This window comes from Monodelphis domestica, chromosome 1 (assembly GCF_027887165.1).
Source record: "Monodelphis domestica isolate mMonDom1 chromosome 1, mMonDom1.pri, whole genome shotgun sequence".
Classification (NCBI taxonomy): domain Eukaryota; kingdom Metazoa; phylum Chordata; class Mammalia; order Didelphimorphia; family Didelphidae; genus Monodelphis; species Monodelphis domestica.
The window spans coordinates 456,727,929-456,741,743 of record NC_077227.1 but is presented as its reverse complement, the minus strand read 5'-3'; the positions used below and the strand labels follow the sequence as shown (position 1 = coordinate 456,741,743).

General features: G+C 39.9%; 1 protein-coding gene across 9 annotated transcripts in view; it reads left to right on the top strand.

The window, feature by feature from the left end:
- The first annotated feature begins 10,436 nt into the window (after positions 1-10,436).
- The window catches only part of NCOA5 (nuclear receptor coactivator 5), a 29,831-nt gene continuing 26,452 nt past the window's right edge, over positions 10,437-13,815 (top strand). For 5 of the 9 annotated variants that reach the window (XM_007474931.3, XM_007474928.3, XM_007474927.3 and 2 more), the window contains exon 1: positions 10,441-10,771. The gene's annotated coding sequence lies outside the window, so the exon portion shown is untranslated. Of the gene's footprint in view, positions 12,429-13,815 lie in introns of all 9 variants that reach the window. The other 4 variants (XM_007474930.3, XM_056812358.1, XM_056812357.1 and 1 more) reach the window with 3 other exon arrangements.

Sequence of the window (13,815 nt, the reverse complement as noted above, 5' to 3'; positions counted from 1 at the left end):
TTATTTCCCTCCCTCCCCTCCACTCACTCTTCCCACAGCCAACGCTCAATTTCATTGGGTATTACTTATGTCTTTGATCAGAACCTATTTCCATATTGTTGTTTACACTAAGATGTTCATTTAGAGTCTACATTCCCAACCATATCCCTTCAACCCATGCATTCAAGCAGTTGTTTTTCATTGATGTTTTTATGTGGATAGTGGTTTTTCTCGTAGGTTCCTCTGAGTTGTTCAGGGTCATTGTATTGCCACTAATGAAGAAGTCCATTACATTAGATTGCACCACAGTGTATCAGTAGTTTCTGTGTACAATGTTTTCCTGGTTCTACTCCTCTCACTCTGCATCACTTCCTGGAGGTTGTTCCAGTCTCCATGGAATTCCTCCACTTTATTATTCCTTTGAGCACAATAGTATTCCATCACCAACACATACCACAATTTGTTCAGCCATTCCCCAATTGAAGGGCATCCCCTCATTTTCCAATTTTTTTGCCACCACAAAGAGTGCAGCTATGAATATTTTTGTACATTTTTTTTCCTTATTATCTCTTTGGGGTACAAACTCATCAGTTGATGCCCAATAGATTTGGCTCCATCCTCTTACTTTCACCCTATGCGTATCTACCTTCCTTGTGTGTGTTTCTTGCAGAGATCATATGGTAGGGTTTTGGCTTCTAATCCACTCTGCTATTCGCTTGCGTTCTATTGGTGAATTTATTCCATTCACATTCAGAGTTATGATTTCTAGCTGTGTATTTTCCAGCATTTTGATTTCTACTCCTGATCCTGCCTTTTCTTCTTTCACTATTTCCTTCTACACCAATGTTTGTTTTTAATCAGTCCCCATAGTCCCCACCCTTATTTTACTTCCCTTTCTACCCCTTCCCTTCTTATTTCCCCCCTTATTTTCCATGTAGTCTTTCTAAAATTACCCCCCCACCCTTTCCCTCCCTTGTACTGCTTCACTCCCCACCAGTCCGTTTATTACCCTTCTACTCCCCTATAGGACACAAATCTATTCTCTGCCCCAATGGATTGGATTGTTCTTCCCTCTTTGGGTCAATTTCAAAGCACGTAAGAATTGAGTATTTCCTATCACCAAACTCTTTACCCTTCCAGTGTATTGATGTTCTCCCTCCTCCCACCATGAGCTTCTTTGTGACATATAAATTTACCCCCATTTGTTTCTTTTCCCATTTCTTTTAGTATTAACCTCTTTTTTTATCTCACACATGTATATGTATTTATGCATGCATATATTTATTTACCTATTTATGTCTTGTCCTTTCATCCTATACGGTTTGTCACTGTTCCTTCTAAGTGTAATTCTTCTAGCTGCCCAGGTGATAACCACAGTTTTTAAGAGTTACCAATGACCTCTTTTCTTATAGGGATACATATCGTTTTAATTTATTGAGTCTCTTAAAATTTGTTTTGTTTTTTTTTTCTTTTTTCCCTCTTTTTTAATTACCTTTTGATGATTCTCTTGAGTTCTGTGCTTGGACATCAAATTTTCTGTTCAGGTCTGGTCTTTTCTTTGCAAATTCTTGGAATTCTTCTATTTTGTTGAATGACCATACTTTCCCCTGTAAGAATATAGTCAATTTTGCTGGGTAGTTGATTCTTGGTTGTAGACCTAGTTCCCTTCCAGAATATCATATTCCATGCCTTTCGGTCCTTCAGTGTGGATGCAGCCAGATCCTGCATTATACTCACTGTGGTTTCATGGTATCTGAATGACTTCTTCTTGGCAGCTTGCAATATCTTTTCTTTGGTCTGATAGTTCTTGAATTTGGCTATAACATTCCTGAGTGTTGTCAGTTGGGGATTAAGTACAGGAGGTGATCTGTAGATTCTTTCAATCTCTACTTTTCCCTCTTGTTCTAGAATATAGGGGCAGTTTTCTTGAATAATTTCCTGTAGTATTGTGTCCAGACTTTTTCTTTTGTCATGGTCTTCTGGTAGACCAATGATTTTTAAATTGTCTCTCCTCGAACGATTTTCTAAATCCCGTTTTGTGAATGATATTCTTCGTATTTTCCTCAATTTTTTCATTCTTTTGGTTTTGTTTTATAGTGTCCTGCTGCCTTGTGAGGTCACTTAATTCTAGTTGTTGTATTCTGGTTCTTAAAAACTGGATTTCATCCCTGGCTTCTCTTTCTGGTCTGATTTTCTATGGAGGTCATCTTTCATCCTCTTTACCTCATCTTTCATCTCCTTTTCCTCATTTTCCAGCTGACTAATTTTGGCTTTCAAAACACTGTTTTCTGTTTCCAGATGACTTATCTTGCTGTTAAAGTTGTCTTCAGCCTCTCTTAATTATGTTTTGAATTGCATTTTGAGTTCTTCCACAGCCTATATCCAATTCGATGGGATTTCTGATTTATCATTTGCTGATCCCTCCCCCTCTGTTCAGTTCGCTGTATAGAAGCTATCTATATCTATGTAATTTCTTCTTTTTCTGTTGTTTGCTCATATTCACCCCTTCTTTGCTCCCCGTATTTGTCTGTGCTCTTGCTCCTCTCATTTTTTTGGTGATGGGGACTTCTGTCAGTCTCCCTTCTTAGAGCTTTGACAGAAGATCTCTCGGTGCAGTCTCTGGGGGAGGGTTGTTGGGGGTTTGAACTTCCCTGTCCTCTGGAGGCTTTTGATTGGATTAAAGTCCAGCAGTCAATGGGGAAGGGGTATGGAGCCTGGGCTTCCCTGAGTTCTGAAGACTTTTGATGGGATTAAGTTCAGCTTGGTTGGGCTGGGTTCACTCTGAGGCCAACACCTCCTGTAAGGCTGGAGCAAATATGGAAGATCTACACAGCTCTGGCCAGGCTGCCAGCTCTATGCTCCCTCTCTAGCTCCTTCCCTGCTGTCTGTGTTCCACACTCTGAGCTTGGTACAGCCCTGCCTGCCAGGTACACCCTCTAGACCAGTACCTTTGCCCACCCAGAAGTTCCCGCTGCCGCTGGAGTCTCAGTGCTCTAGGTGGGTGGGGAAAGGGGTCCTGGGACCTTCCTCTGCCTTCCCCTTTAACCCAAGTGTTCTCAGATTCCAGATTTGGGGGGGGGCGTACCTTTTGAATTGAGTCCAGCAGGAGGGTTCCTTGGCTCTGTCTTGTTAGGTTTGATTTTCAGTCCCCTAGGAGCATTCAGTTTGTGATTGGTAAGGAAGGGTATTCAGAGGTCTGAACTTCGGCTCCTTCTAGGCTGCCATCTTGACTCCACCTCCAGGAATTCAAATCTTAAAAACAGTACCAATGACTTTTCATGTATCATCGTATAGCAATTAATCATATCCTTAAAAAAAAACACAAACAAAAAAATCCTTGACTCTCATCTCACAATCAGTACTGTGTATTGGTTCCAAGTCAGAAGAGGTGTTAAATTAGTTGCCCAGGGTCACATATCTAGGAAAGGTCTGAGGTCAAATTTGAACCCAGCACTCTAGTGCTGGCTCTGGGTCTGACTCTCAATCCACTGAGTCACCTACATGCCCTTAATCATATACTTTAAAGATAACACATGAATAAATTCAACAATTGTTTAACAGTAAGATGAATCCAAGCCAGTTTGTATACAGGTTTTTTCTCTGAAAAAAACAATAAGGGGGCAGCTGGGTATCTGAGTGGATTGAGAGCCAGGCCTAGAGATGGGAGGTCCTAGGTTCAAATCTGGCCTCAGACACTTCCCAGCTGTGTGACCCTGGGAAAGGCACTTGACCCCCATTGCCTAGCCCTTAGTGCCTAGCCACTCTTCTGCCTTGGAGCCAATACACAGTATTGACTCCAAGATGGAAGGTAAGGGTTAAAAAAAAAGAAAAAAAGAAAACAAAAATATAAAAATTAGGATACAATCAGGAGGAAAACATCTGTAACTTTTTAAAAATCTGCTTCCTATGAAAAAAATAAAAGAAAAATTGGAAACACAATATATTTTACAGAACAGGAAGATGAAACCCTAGTCTTATACAGAAATGGACACATGTATTGCTAAGGTTTTATTTTTCTTTCTTTTTCAATAGAGATGAAGAAAAATTATATTTTAGTTCATTAAATAAAGGAAATTTAATTAAAACAAAAGTTATATGAAACTAACCAACACAATTCCCTTATCTGACAGTGTATATGAGATTCTATACCCATAGTCTCCTATCTTTACTAATGAAATTTATTCACTGGGACAAAGACTAGTTATTATACTTAATATGAATTAAGCTGCCACATTTTGTATTATTTTAAACCTTATTTTGTTTTCCTGGTTATACTAACTCCGTTATATATCCATTCATATTATCCTCTTATTTGTTTTTTTAACTGTTCACAATCCTTATTTCTTATGCTGCAAAAATATTCAATTATATTTCTATTTAATGCATTCATCTCCCATAAATGTCCCAATCTGTGGAAATTCACTTTTCCGTTGTTTTGCTATCAAAGAGAATACTATAATGAGGATTTTGATATATCTGGGACTCTTCCTCCCTCCATCTGCCTTTCCTTTCTCTTTTTTTTTTCTTTTCTCCTGCTTGCCCTAGAGTGAGATCACTGGGTCAAAAGGTATGAACAGTTTGGCTTTTTTTCATAATTTTCTTTAACATTGGTTCTTTCTCAACATGGTTTGCAAAGATTTAGAGAGTGTTATAGACTTTGGAGCCCCATCCTCCTCCACACAGCTCATGAATATTTTTTGGCTGTCTGTGAAAAAAGTTTTTTAGGATATAGGATGACATTGCCAACAGAAGTTAAAGGACGTCTGGAAGCACCAAGATGGGGAAAGGCTCTGGTAGTTCTGAAGTCCCCAGGACTCTGTTTTGAGATTCTATGGAGGGCCCTAAAGATTGCTCGCTCTAAACCTGAAAGATCCAATGAGGATTATGTGCAGTCAACACAGTAGCTAAGTAACTATGGGCAAAACCAAGCAGAGCAGAGAGCAGAGCCTGACCCTGGTACAAAACCCCAACTCAGGAACTAAGTCTGAATTGATGAATAAACTGAAGAAATTATGTAATAAGGGTTTCAGAGAAATCTTGGGAAGACTTGTATAAATTGATACAAAGCAAAGGGAACAGACCTGGAAAACAATTTATGCAACAATCTGCTATCATATCAGGTCTTTAGCCTCCTTCCACAAAAGAAGAAACACCATTCTATCTAGTACTGGATTTCATCAAGCACCGTGCTTCTTCCAAGAAAGAGGGGAAAGGCCATTCCATCAAATCTCCAGCCTCTTCTCTTGCTTTGGGGAAGGGGGAATAACAACTTCTTCAGCTCCCTACAATTGTCCTCTCACCTAAACTGCCTACAGCCCTAAGTACACTCACCCTGAGGCCTAACCCTTATGGACAATGAAAAAACTACCTGACCTCATTCCTTAATGATGAACAAAGTCCTCTCTGGTCATAACCTCTCAATTCAAGTGATTCTGAACCAGTCAACTGTCATCATTCAAACCCCATTCACTGTTCCCAATTGCACAACTGCATCTTATAATACTGTCTATACCTTCACTCATTCCATCCAACTCACTATAGAAGTGGGGAGAGTTGGAATGTCCATTGCTCTGTATTTCCACTTGTAGATTCTCTTATTACCATCATTCTCTTCCCTTGAGGTTCACACAATCCAAATCTATCACCCAATCAAAAGTGTGGTAGCAGTTGTCTGCTAACCTCCAGAATATTCCCCATCTTTCCTCAGCTAGTTCAGTGCCTGGCTCATATCCTTTCCTCAATTCCTGCCCTTATATTTGGGGATTTCAGCATACAATTTGATACTCCCCCAAATATCCTAACTTCCCAGTTGCTAAACTTATCTAATGCCTGTTACCTACTTCTCCATCCCACCTTGGCCACATGCAAATATACTCTCACCCTGGATCTTATTACCCACAGATGTGCCTCTGTCACTTCTATGAACTCTAAAATTCCCTTATCTGATCATAATCTATTGTTATTCCACCTCTTCATTGCCTTGCAACCCCAAACCACCTCCTTCAGTCAAAATGTGACTCCTACTCCCTATACTCAGTTCTTTCCCCAAGCCATGATCCCTACACTCTTGCTTCCTTTTTCCCTCTCAACCCCTTGGTGAACCAGTTCAACTCTACAATGTCCTCTCGAGAAACTTGTCCCACTGTTAGTGTTCTTTCTGGCTGAGCCTCAGTCTTGAACTACTCTCCCCATTTTTTTTTTAGATTTGACCACAGATGTTTTTATTTCAGCCTCTTCTGACCCCCACTTTTTCTACTGTTCAGCATTAAAAATCACCAAGCTTTTATGACTATTGGGGGCACAGCACCCAGCACTGAGGTGCATTTGACAAATCAACATGGTTTAGATTTGGCACATTTCCACACACAGTAATCTTGTACAAGATTCTTTTGTTCTTCCACACATTCTACTAAATGAAGGTGGAGAAAATCATGAATCTGTGCTAGAGTCACTACAAACTTCTATAATCTTATCTTGGCCCTCACTGATGGTAGGCAACCCTTTTACACCTTCCTAATTAACCCACTATTCTGCTTACCACAGTGGTTCGTCCAGACTTTTTCATCCCTCCTCAAACCTCCCATAGTTCCTACTCCATGGTGAATCCTAACCTTGGACTTCTTGAGTTGATATCTGTGAGACATAATTTGAGATGTCCAAACAGTTGGAGATGTAATACTAGAAACCACTAGAAGTTAGAGCTAAGAATCTTGCCTTATATTTTATTGCAAAAATTGAGGTCATTTACAGAGAACTTCCTTCTCATTTCATATTACCCAGGTGCCTCTGCTACTATCTTCTCCATAACTCTCATATATGTTGGTCCTTGACCTTCTCTATGAAAACTCCTTTACATACATGTAATCCCATTATATTTCATCCCACCTTATCCAGCAGATTTCCCCCTCTATCATAAGCCATAAAAATTCTGATCCAAGCAATGATCAGCCACATCTTCAGAGGACCCATGATGAAGCATGTTACTAACCTTGCCTGAGAAGTGACTCAAGGTGCAGAGACATACATTTATGGGCATGGCCACAGTGTGAATTTTACTAGATCATGCCCAAGGTTACACAGGTAAATAATATTCAAATCAACCGACTCGGAACCTAGTACTTTTGCCATTGAACTATGTAGAAACAACCACAATACAAAGTGGAAATTATAAGTGTAGTAGTAAAAGGCATCAAATGCTATGGATTTTCAAAGGAAATATAGTATAGGATGATACCTTATACACAGTGCATGCTTGATGGCTTTTTATTGAATTTATAATTAAATATAGGTTATAAATGTGTCCATGTTGTGTCTCCTAATAGATTACAAATTTCTTCAGGGTGGTGATTATATTTTAGTCATCATTATATGCTCACAGCACACTGTCTAGAGCAGTTAGGTGGCATAATGGATGGAGCACCAGAACTAGAGTTAGAATGACTCAAGTTCAAATCTGACATCAGATACTGTGTGAACCTACACAAGTCATTTAACCCTGTTTGCCTCAGTTTCTTCATCTGTAAAATAGGTTGTGAGGTTCAGAAGAGAAAGAATTTGTGAAGTACTTAGCATAGTGCCTGGGCCACAGTAAGTGCTATATAAATGTTAGTTATTATTACTCTAACATATGCTGAATCTTTTAAAAAGCCTTCACTGTTTAAAATCTTCAGAATTTTCACTTTGATTTCCTTTCCACTCAACAGAACCATATTTCATGTTCAAAAGTACTTCAGTGACCATCCCAGTGAACCTACAATTGAAAACTAATAAAACACTTGACAAGTTGTCATCTAGCTTTTCTTTTTAGAAACTTCAGGCAGCCTATTCCACCTGTTTTCAACATTCAGCTCAAATAGCCCTCCTGGCATGTGTGGTCAACAATGCTTCTGAATGCAAACTAAATTAAAATGAAAATTGGGAAATATTTTTAAATGCAATAAACCAGTTACCATTGTTGTGTTCTTTTCTATGTCAATATGCTATCTTCAGGGATCTTTATGTTTAGTTTAGTGGCTCTCATTTCTATTTGAGTTTGATACCATTGCTCTACATGATGTCCTTTTCGGGTGTTCTCTAATTGCTATTACCTCCTACTTTGTTTTTGTCAGATATTTATTTTCATGCCCTCTCTTTTCCATTCCCAGACCTCTGAAATAGCTTCATATTCTGGATTTTCCTCTACCTTAACTTACCTGGCTTTTCTTGGCACTTCTGTTCAGTATAGAACATTTCCAGTTTCATGGAAATCCTCCAGACTACATTCATCCAGGGTTCAAGATTTCACAGCCTTCTCTGTAAGCACTTATCTCTAGAATTTGACTTATTCAGTCTTTTATTATCCTTGGTGTTAGATGTGTTCCAAATGTTTTTTTTTTTTTTTCTGTAGTCCAGACCTTCTGGTTTATCTTTAGGAGAAGTCAAAATGCGCAGCAGGGGAGCAGTAGAAAGCAATCTTAGATCTTTCATTCTGTCCCCTCAGGCAAATCCAGCTCTAGAGAGCAGTCTTCTTCAATCTTAAGTACTTTTTTTTATCTAAGCAAATTCCACAAGCTTTCTATTTCTGCCCCAGGCAGGCTACTTAAGTCCAAGTCCCATCAGTATGATTTTGTTGTGGTCTATAGTTATTCAAGAGAATATCAGAGAATTCAACTTTAAATTTCCTTAGTGCTATTCAAAACACAAAGGCTGGAAAACTTTGGATTAGAAGGCTCATATTTAAAGCAGACAACACAGAGTAACTCATTATATCTGCATAAGGCTGCATATGGTCATATACACATGGAACTTACATTAATCTCAAAGAACATCAATTTCATCATCTGTGAAAAAAAAGAGTAGTCAATTAAGTCCTCTGGTTGGCACTGAAGATGCCAGGGATACAAAGTTAAATATGTAATAGGGATACAAAATTAAGTATGTAACAATGTCTTTCTTCAAGGAACTTATATCCTCCTAAGAGGAAACAAGATGTGTGTGTACATATATGTATATAAGTAAATATAAAACATATGCCAAGTAATACAAAACTATTTCAAGAAGTAGATGGTAGCTTTAAAAGGAGCTAAAGATTCTGAGGTGTGAGGAAGAAGTACATTCTGGATATATGAAAGTCTGGGCTGGGACTAAATGACCTCTAAATTTTCCATCCATTTCTAACCCTGTGTTCTAAAGTCCCTTCCAACTCTGACATTTTATGATTGTCTATATGAGTCTTTTCCAGTTTTGTGATAGAGAGGGCTTGAGGTTTTGGTAGAAAGAGTATGTAGTATTAAACTTAGTTTCTTAGGGTTACTTTCCAACATTTTTGGTACTTAAATTTCATCCTCTGTTAAATAAGGCAGACAAAATTCTAAATTTTCTACAGAATCCAAAGTTCAAGAATATGAACTAAGAATGTTTAGGGTAGATTGGAAAGAACAAGTGATAAGGGATAGGAGAACTGAATCAGAATTGGAAAGTATGTTTTGTGGAGCCAATATAATATGAAGGGGAAAGAATATGTTATGAAGGAATAGTCTCAGGAAAAACCTGAAATAGGTCCTAGAGTTCAACTAAATGATTTCTAAAGTCCCAGTTAGCTCTAATGAAGCAAATGATTGGAGAGAACATAGATTTAAACATTCAAAGAACCTTTGGCTATCACCTAATTCAATTCCATTTTACATGTAGAAAAACTGAGTCTCAGGGAGAGTAAGTGGTTTTCCTAGATCACAGAGAGATTTAGCAACAGGGTCAGGATTATAGCCAGGTCTCCTGATTATACTTACTACCAACAGACTGTGTAGACACAATGTGTGAAATAGAAAGGAAAAGGTTTTATAGCCTAGTGAACCCTAGTTCTAATCCTCACTATGGCACTAACCTTGAGGGTTAACTTCTCTGGGCCTCAGTTTCTTCCAACTGTAAAAAAGAAGAGGTTGGACTGAATAGCCTCCAAAAATCTAAAGGTCTAAAAGGTCTAAAGGTCTAAAACTGCTATCTATGATCCTATGACCCTCACCAGTTCTGACTCTCTGACCCTAACCCACTCTTTACAAAAGGCTTTCCTCATAACCTTGGGGAAGATTGGGAATATTAAATATTAACCTTGGGGAAAACCAAGACCTTCACTTTAAAACTCAGAAAACTGAGACCAATGAGGCTGAGGCTTTCACAAGGTCATAGGAGTGGTACTTTGCAAAGTCAGGATTTGAAACCAAGTCCAAATTCAGAAAGAGGAGGACTGACATCCCGGTGCTGGATGGGAGGAAGAGACTGGAAACTGAATGGTGGTGCTTGCAGGCTAAGTAAAAGGAGTATACTAACTCAAGCCCCCAATTCCCCTAGAAACGGTCAAGGTTAGAAGCTCGCGCACGACCAACCGCCACTCTCAACCGCCCAACTGACGTATGCACACACACACACCCGCACACACACACCCACACAAACACACCCCCCCATTCCCCGAATTTATAGAGAGGGGGCGGGGCCAAGAGCCCTCAGGGACTCCCAACTCGGCCTGCCGTAAACCGGCTTTCTCTCGCGACATTGCCGCGCATCTGTTACGTGCGCGGCCCCCGGGCCTTCGTCCCCCTCCCCCTGCCCGTCCGCCTCCCACCCCACTTTCCGCCCAGGTCGCCATTCTCTCGTGCCCGCGCCGGTCGGTTGGTGGCGCCTTTGTCCTACGACGGACGACTGCGAGGACGGAGGAGGAGGCCCCAGCGGCCTAGGAGTGAGTGACGGCCGCGTTGGTGGCAGTGGCTGCTCCTTGAGGAAAAAGAACGGCCGGGGAAGGCCCACGGCTCTGGTAGCGGTGAGTGACGGGGATGGGGCGGAAACCAGGCGATGTCAGCTGGGGTCTACGCAGGACCGGCTAATCGGATGGCTAGGCTGGGATGGGAGGATGGGGTGAGGGGAGACAGGAGCCTGTTCGGCGCGCGCCTCCCCTCCCCCTTCCTCGCTCGCTCCAAACCAGCCCCCCTCCCCTTCGGACCTTGGTCCTCATTGGCCTCGTGCGCGCCCGCGCGCTGCCCTCTCTTTCCGTTCTCGTCGCCTCGCGCGCTCCTCCGGGCTCTGCTTCCCCATCGCTCCCCGGCAGCATGGCGCGCGCCGCGCCGGGGCGAGGCCTGAGGTGTCTGAAAGGTTGGAAGGGAGCGCGTTCCCTCCGCCACCCACGCGCGCCTCCGCTCCCACCCATCTCCGCGAGTCGTCTTCCCTCTGATCGTCCCTGCGCGGGTCTGGATGCCGAAAAATGGTGGGGCTCTCCCAAATCTCGGAGGCCCAGAGCTTCCCTCGGAGTTTGAAGATTGATTAACCCTTCCCCCGCCGCCCCGCTTCTGGCTCAAGCTTTGCGCTGGAACGGTTGCCTTTGGCCTGCCTTTGTGCGCGTGCCGTAGTTTACCCCCGGGGCGCAGCCCGGGGTTGTTCAGTGCTTTGTAATTAGTACACTACTACTTTCGTGCGTACGACATTCTCGTTACCGGCTTATTAGTAATCACTCTTGTTCCCAAAGGACTACAGAAACTAGGACTCAAGAGCGTACCCATTAGGGTGTGTTTGCTCACAGTTTCTTTAAAGAGCAGCCTGGTGGTTTCTTTTTAAAAAACGAAAATAAAAACAATAAAGCCTTTTACGAAATCTGACGGGAAGAGCTTTTGATTTTTGAACTTGGGAAACAAATAATGACACTTGCTGCCTGACTCAGTCTGGGGTGTGAAAACACTGAAGCGCTCAATCCAGTGTTACTCGGATTAAACATCTCACTTCTATTTGTTGGCATATAAACAACTGGATGGTTTCTTCCTTGAATCTAGTTTCTGCATCATCCCTTTCCCCATCTTTCTTTTATCCTGAGGATCTTCTTTGAAGTTTACCACATTCTCAGTCATAAAGTTCAAAACTAAGTTTAACTTCTAAATGGAAATAATTCTTCCAGAAGCGTTTTGTTAAATGTTGCATGCTTATAAAAACTTGCTCGTTTATGCTATTTAATATGTTTAGTTTTTTCATAGGTCATAGTTGTTATATCTTCAAGGGATGCCCCAGTTCATCCAAAAGTTGTTCATTTCCATATATATTTTTGACTGGTACTATTTATTTAAAGGGGAACTGTTAACATAGTCAACTCTTGGATTACTATAGGGATTTCTTTTATCGATTCAGTATTCTTCTGAGGTAGTTGTATGGTTTTGATAAAGAATCTGTATAAGACTGAGGTCACCTCCAAATTTTAAACTGCTGCCTTTATTTTAAACTGCTTCCTTATGTGAGAGGAAGTCAGGATTTTTATTTCACTAAGAAACAGTTTTAGAACTTTGTGGGAAGAGTCATCTTTGGACAGAAATTTGGGAATCATGACCTACATTTACCACCAAGAAAAGATTTGAATATTTGAGACTTCCTTTTTCAAAAAATCATCAATCACCTCTACATCATTGACCTGCAGGTGGCAGTGCATTTCTAAGACCCAGGTAGTAAATAAGTATATCTGAATAAATTTTAATTTTAAGAAAAGGAAATCTTGGGAGAGGATGTTTAATATTTGTTTTCCTTCTACTAAATGTTGCTTACTTGTGTTTGACCTCTAGTATGAAAAATGAAATAACCATCCTAAAATATAAAATTCACATGCTTCACTAATGAAGATTTTACTTCTCACTGGTTTTAGGTGACTATTGCATAAGTGTGAGTGAAAGGGTTTGTCTTGTGAAATAAGTGTACTTGTACCTGAAGTCTTTGTTGGAATGAACTCAATTTAAATGAACTATTGACTTTCTAAAGAATAAGGACTCCCAAAAAAGGAAAAGAAATCTCTACATCCATTATTAGTGAGTGACACTAATGAAGGAATCAAGGCACTGTCAAAAAAGTATAAATAGGGCAACACAAAACAGAATGACAGCAGAATATATAATGCCAGCATGCCTGCTGCTTTTCAGATAATTTTATTATGTCCAAAAATAAAATGTATTCACATATTGTAATTTTTTCCTTCCTTTGCTAAATAGAGTAATTGAATAGGTCAGCTACACTTGTTCTTTTTACATTAAGGAAATAATTGTCCCCAGAGTCAAAATTCTACCAAAATCTAAGGATTCCCCCCCCCCCCCCCCCCCCGAACCTGTCTTTCAAAGCATTGCTCTCTAAAAAATTTGTCTTTTTGTCCTGGGGCTGGGCAATGCCTGTGTTTTTAAAAACTATAAAGGAAAATACCTCCTATCAAGGAAAGAAAAGAGTTCATTGATTAAAACTCAAAATTTGGATCTGAAATTGAGTTCCTGAAGACTAATTTGAATGGAACCTATAACTCAAGAGAATTTTTTTAAAAATTTTGCTTTTTTAGGGGAGATGATGTACACCATGCTGGATTGGAGCTAGGTACATGTTAAAAGTAGAATTGACACAGGAAATTTATTCTTTAAAATTACTTGTGTTAATAAAAAAAAAAAGATTGTATTGCTTTGCAAAGAAAAATAACTTAATAGAGAATGTAGGCTTTGTAAAATAAGTTTAGAATTTATTAAATATCTACAATAACTTTATTTGCTAGTGCTACTCATAGTCTTTTTTTAATTTAAATAATACAGGATGTAATTTCCTTTTTTCTCCTGATCTAAATCCCACTTGTGTGTTTCCCTGCAACAGGTAAGGACAGAATCACAGACTCCTAAAATGGTATGGGTACATTGCCTTGATGCCATATTAGTGTGCTGTTTTATGAGTTCAAAACTCAAATTTATACAAGAAAATGATTGAAATAGAAGCCGTTAGTTGTAATTATAATTTTAACAAAGAAGTAGTAGATTGTAATTAAAATTGTAACGATACTCAAATTCTGTGTGCCAGATTTCTAATTTA